A 6,560-nucleotide genomic window follows, 5' to 3' on the forward strand; every position below is an offset into this window, starting at 1 on the left:
ACACTTATCATCCCACCCTGTCTAGACTTTAGTATCCCATTTCTCATCACTGACCATTCCAAGTGACCCATGTTAATCCCTAGCAAACGTCTATTTACATATTTATCAACATTCATATAATTCTATATAGGTATATCATATCTCTCAATGTATCTGTAACATATAGATTTTTTAGGTAATTTTTTTAATGGGAACAAATTATATTGTACACATTCTTTTTCTGTTTCTAGTTTTTTGTGTTTCTGTTTTTTTTTCTTCTGTTTTTAGTTTTTTGTGTTTCTGGCTTTTCTCCTTCCAAAGTTGCCTATGGGATCCTTCCAGATTATCTTGTACTGCTCTACTTCATACTTTTTCATGGCTGTGTGGTATTCCACAGCCTACCACACCGTATTCAGCCATCCACCCTCCCTGGTGGATTTCCACTTTGTTTTCAGTTCTTGGCATCCTTTTATATTGGCACTTTTATTCCCAAAGGATAAATTCCTAGAAATGGAACTGATGAGCTGAAGAGTATGCATAATTTTCATTTTGAAAGATATTGCCAGATTGCTTTCCAGGAATAACAAAAAAAAGGCTGCAACACTTCAAATTTCACCTGCCATATATTTTAGTCGTTTTCCCTTCTACCTTCCCAAATGCAAGAGAATTGAGAAATAAGTGGAAAATTTATACTAAACTCATTACCAGAGACTACCCTTCTGCAATATTTGGTGATATTAATAGGTTAAAATAATGCTCTGTAGAGAAGTAGCGTATGCCATGTGGAAATAATCCTTTTGGTCCAAGCCATCTTCTGGAGCCAATTTTGACATGATAGGCTTCAGAGAGAATTCTCGCATCTGTTCGAGGCTAGGCACCTGAGCAGTCTACGCATCCCGGCAGCACAGACACAAGGCCTATCATGCCTATCTCATGGGAGAGCAGAATCAGGCTTGGATAAATGATCCTGGGAGATGAGTGACAGTCCCTTTAACATGGCTTTAAATTAGATAAACTCTTTCTTTTCTCTGTCATTTTCTTCTGTAAGAAAATTAAAAAGGCTGCAATTCTTGCAAATGAGAGAATTTTTTCCCCCTAGAATCTGGATTGGTCAATGGCATAATATACTAAAACACACAAGGCATCCGGTCACACTATAGGAGAGACACCTCTGTCATTTGTGGGCCTGCTCCTGGGGACCTCTCGAGCTTGGCAGGAGATGACCATGAGTGGAGTGTCACGAAGCCCAGGGCTGCACAGATCTTTGATTGCTGGCTAAGAATGGGAATCAGAACTGGCTAGACTTGGCTCATCGCTGCTGAGGGACATAAGGCAGAGCACGAATGAACAGTTCACTGAGGCGAAGACCAGGGACCAGTGGATGTCGAGCAGGCACCCAGGGGTCCCTTTACCATGAACCAGCCATTGGAGAAGAACCATAAAAGTACAAACCGAGGCAGCAGCGGAGACAGGAGTTACACGTTGTCATGAGAAGGCTGAGGCTCTACGCCCAAAACGAAGTTTTGCAAGGAAAGGAAATCCGTGGATAACACTATTGGTTGAATGCATCGTGTAGGGGTGGGGGGAGAGGGATTCTTGCTTAAACACATTCTTCAGGCAAAGTAAGTAGAAAATTAATTGGTGAAATTTCCCTTAGTTTAGGGGAATCATGGACATGATCTAGGCCCTAATAATTAATCAGGTTCTTTTTAGAAAGTTGGATCTAATCAAGATGGCATCCTGCTTTCTTTTAGGGAACTGAGCACAGGCATGTAAGCATCTTGCCTTAGTCCCTCCTTTGTCGAAAAATGACTCATTTTTAGTCGAGGAAAGAAGCAGATCATACATTCTTGTGGGGCCCTGGGGTTCACAGCACCCGCAGGCTGCTTACTAAGATTCTGGTTTCCAAGTGATTCCTATTCAAAGCAAAAGAATAGCTGAATCTAATATACATACATACATACCTAGGTTTGTATACCTATGGAACACCAAACGAAAAACCAAACCCAAACCCCGTTTGGGATAATTCCTGCCAGAGCTCATTACTCCTGGAAACTTAAATACGGAGGTGGAAGACCTGCTCACCAGTAGAATTTTTTACATCAAAATTTGAAAACATATTAATGATACCAGTTACAGCAAGTTGAGGGAGTTTGGTGGGTCTTTATGTGGCTCCTTCTTAGGACAGCGGTTACAAGTTTCAAAACCCCCTTGTTAAAGTCAGTCCGAGGACAGCAGGTCCAGGCTCCTCTCTGAAAGAAAGCTGGCGCCTCCCTTCCCCTCCTGCTGCATACTGATTCTCTTGCTCCCACCCATTGATCTGTACAGTAGAGACCACGGATTCTAGAAGGACATCACAGATGGACATCATAACACGGTGTGAGAAACAAATCCCATTCCAAATGTGCAAGTATGTGCAACTAGAATAGGAAGTTTGTGGTCCAGGGAAGGAATTGTGTTTATCGGATCTCCTGAATTATCGGGGTTAAAGGCTTTAGCTGGGAGTCGGGGGTGGGGTGGGGGAGGGGCTGTTAAAACCGGAAGAAATAGGGGAGCCATTGGACAAGATTAAGTAATCAGAAGCAGTATTGTTAAAGCAAAAAAAAAAAAAAAAAAGACAGAACAAATAAATATAGCTATTATGAAAAGGGGTAAGAAAATTGAAAGTGACTGGAAAACTAGGCAAAATATAGGTTTCTGAATACTGTTCAAAATATTCAAATGTAAAAATTAAATAGTAAGGAAGCCAAAAGAGATGAAGTATGATTAAGGTAAAGGAAGGCTTGATAGGCAAGAAGATATTTTAAAGATAAATAACATAATATGTTAGAAGGCGGCAGTTAAGCCACGAGATTATAAAATTTAAAAAGTTAAAATCTGTGGAGTTAAAAATGAAAGTAAAAATGGATGAGAGATATCAACTCTAGGGCTAACATCTCCATACCTCCATACCTCCAAAGCTTCCAAGATGAGGCTACTTACTTCCAAGGTGAGTCCCAGACTGCTGATGGCCAAGTGCCAGGATGTAGAGCCTCCTGCCTGCCCCTGCCCCTGCTGGTTCCCCCCATGTCCCCTTGTCCACTTGGTTAGATGCTCTCTGTGCTGTGGGACGGCTGTGCCCCCCTACCCCAGACAGCAGAGACATGCGGCCCAGCCTGGTGCACCATCAGCCAGCCTTGGATGCTGAACGATGCTGTCCAAGTTCGAGCTGGAGGACAGGCTCCCAAGATACCAAGAAAGTGCATCATGCTTTAAAATGTTCCAGGTTTAAAAAAAGACCCAATAGACAGTTGTGTTTGGGTTTTTAATTCACCTTAACGGTTTGTGTGTTGCACTCCGAAGTTGTCTCACCCAGTTGCTGAAACCTAGAGGTGACGCTGAGTGCATTCTCAGTATGTTCTTCTGTCGTGGAACAGAGAAGACAGTGTTGAAAAAATCCTGGGAATTCCAGGTTCCCAGTGTCTGTGGGAGGTCTGACACAGACCTCCTTGAGAAAGGCAGCTGGAATTCAGCGTGGGGTAGGAAATAGAGCCTACAATTACGCTCTTTAGCTGGTATTTCTCACTTGCTCAACTCCGGACACGTGTTTCACTCAACAGTCTTTAATTTCTAATGCAGTGACCTACATTTAAATAACTTCCAGTAATAAAGAGAGGTTTGCCTGATTCAAATCTCGATAGAATTGAGAGAATTGACTTACAGTTTTCATTGCTTCATGGAAATGTGCCAAATCATGTCACTTCGTCTGTGCATGTTGCTGTACTCAGGCAGCTTTACATATGCTGTATGTGTAAAAATATTTTCTGGTCTTTTTTTTTCTTTTCTGGAACCACATCTATAGCCAAAATTTTAGCATTATGTGTATTGTTTTAGGAGTTTTTCAAGGGATTATTTAAAGATGCATTCATGTAGGGATTATCTTTTTTCTCCTCACATTTGCAATACCTTCTGCTTCACCTTCATTCTCAGTTGGCGGTCTTGCTTCCTACTTCATTGGGAAACTGAGGCAAATCGGAGAGAACACAAGCTCCCGCCAGCATGTCGGCTCCCTTGGGTTCATCTATGCCCATAAACTCTGCCTTCTTTTATGACCCCCAGTGACCCTGTCATGCTCCCAGCCCCTTCACTAGGGCATGAGAGCCATGCCCCTCTTGCCTACTCAAGGACATTTCTCTAGCAGTTATACCCTTCTTGTCTCTCCACTAGAGCATTCCCATCCACCTACAAAACCCCACAGCTTCCACGCCTTTTCCCTGCTGCCCCACAGCCCATTCTTAGTTCAGCAGGTAGGGTGATCCTGTTAAAACCCGAGTCACTTTTGTTAGGAATCACCTGACAAATTCCTTCTCAGTCAGAGAGGAAAGGACAAAACTTATAAGATGACCAACAAGGCCCAAGATAGCTTTTTCTCAACCCACGTCTTCCCTTTTTGACTGATTTGCTCTGATTCAGCTATATTGAGCTCTTTGCTATTTCTTGATCATGCCAAGAGTGTTCCCAATTTCGGGCTTTTACATTTGCTTCCTTCTGCCTAGAATGTTCTTCTCCAGGCATCCTGCTTCCTCACTTTCTGCAGGACTCTGCTCCAATATCACTTTCTTAGTGAGTTCTACCTTGACCACCTTATTTAAAATTGCATGCCTTATCCCTACACCTTATCCCCCCACTCAGGGCTCATCACCCTCCAATATGCCTTGTAAGTTATTTATTTACTTTGTTATATTCTGTTTTTCTTCTACCAGTATGTGTTTCACAGAGGCAGGAATGTATGTATATTCACTGCTCTGGAAAGGGCCTCACACACAGTAGCCCCTTAGTTAGTATTTGTCATTTGAATGAATGAAGAAATAAATCTGTATGAGCAGGGACCTTGTTGGCTCATCCACTGCTCTGCCTCCAGCTCAAAATAATTTTTCAATAATTATTTGCTGAATGAATGGATAAATGAATTCAGATGGAAACAAAACACTAAGAAGAGCATGGTACCATCTCATGGTCCGGGGCCACCCAGCCTTGCCCCAGAGCCTCTGCCAATTCTCCACTTTTACCTGCATTTGGCTCAGAAATGGTCCTAGATGAAAATGTGATTAATTTATGGTCTTTGGCCTCAGCTGATCCCTACATACTTCCAAATGATGGGGTGAGCCTGGGGAGGGGGAGGGTTGTGGGTTGGGGAGTGCAGTGGGGAAAGGTTGGGATTATCATCGAAAGGCCAGCAATTCTGCCCTGGCTTTTTATTTGTTGGATCCAGTTTATTAATTCATCCAAGAAATATTCATAAAATTTCATCTATGCGCGGGCTGCTAGAGATACAATTCATTCATTCATACTTTCATGCAACAATGCTGAATGTTGCCCCCTGTTCTTGCAGTTCCGAGTTGTTTCTGCTTAGGGGTAAGTGTCCGGAATCAGGGAGTAGAGATGTGGCCTTAGGGGATGGTTAGGAGGCTACTTAAACGCCCTCTGGGAAGAAGACAACTGAGAGGGGCTCATTCAACTCGAGACTGGGGTCCACTGGGAGCCCTGCAGGAGCCCAAAGGAACAAGCAAAGCCCCAAACAGTCCTGGGGGTTAAGGCTTCCTTAAGTGAGGAAGTCAGGTGACTCTTCCTTAAGGAGAGTCACCTGACTCTCCTTTGATGAGAAGAGCGTCAGAACTCGAATTCATCTGGCAGCTATTTCCTTCCTTATCCTTTGTTGCCATATCTTATCTGACCTAAAAAACTGGAAGATTATTTGACATCATTCTACTACCTTAAGAATCTCTGTCTTTAGCATTTATTTTGTTTCTGGTAGTGAGATTCATACTTACAGCCAGAAGTCGATTATGAACAAGAATCTTAAACATGCGGTAGCTCACACCTAACAAGCGCGCTTTGTACGTAGATACCCACTAGCCATTTATTCCATTCATTGTGTGTTTTTGCAGAGCAGGGAGAGAGTCTTTCTTTTCCTTCCTGCAGGCACCATCCCTATCTTTCTCAAAATTCAGCTTTCCTCTGTTTCCTAGAAGCCTGTACAAAAAGGTTGGCAAACATCAATCACATGGTAGGAGGCAGACTCTCTCTCTTCCCTGGTGTGAATGGAAGTGAGAGGGGGAAGACATGGCTTATTCTTTCCCAAAGTCTGAGTGTGAAAGGAAGCCAGGGATTGAGGTGAAAGCCAGAGAGGGACGGTGAGTTAAGGACGGACCTTTTAAAGAGGATGAAGTGACTTCACCAGCATCCGTGCCCGAGGGGAGTCAGTGGAGTGTGTCACAAAATAAAATTCAATCGAGTAAATCTGAAGATCTAATTGGCTTTGTTAAATGATTCAAGAACTGGACAGCATCCCATCTTGCACGTAGAGGGGAGGTCCGCTGAGCGATACAAGAGAGCGTTTTTAAAGGCAGGGAGAAGGCCTTAAAAAAAAAGAAGAAAGGAATTTATTGGCAAGGAATGCATTGTTTAGGCAAGGTTGCCCTCCTAAGGGGAACAGAAGGGTCTATCAGTAAATTTCCTAGTACTGAAGAGGAAATTCCATGCTGACTGGTTAAAGGTTACGTTGGGGGGGGGGGGGCGGGTGGTGGTTTAAAACTGCAGTT

The sequence above is a fragment of the Mirounga angustirostris genome, unplaced genomic scaffold (assembly GCF_029215605.1).
Source record: "Mirounga angustirostris isolate CCGP_5_RB_7025 unplaced genomic scaffold, mMirAng1.0.hap1 SCAF_13, whole genome shotgun sequence".
Lineage (NCBI taxonomy): Eukaryota > Metazoa > Chordata > Mammalia > Carnivora > Phocidae > Mirounga > Mirounga angustirostris.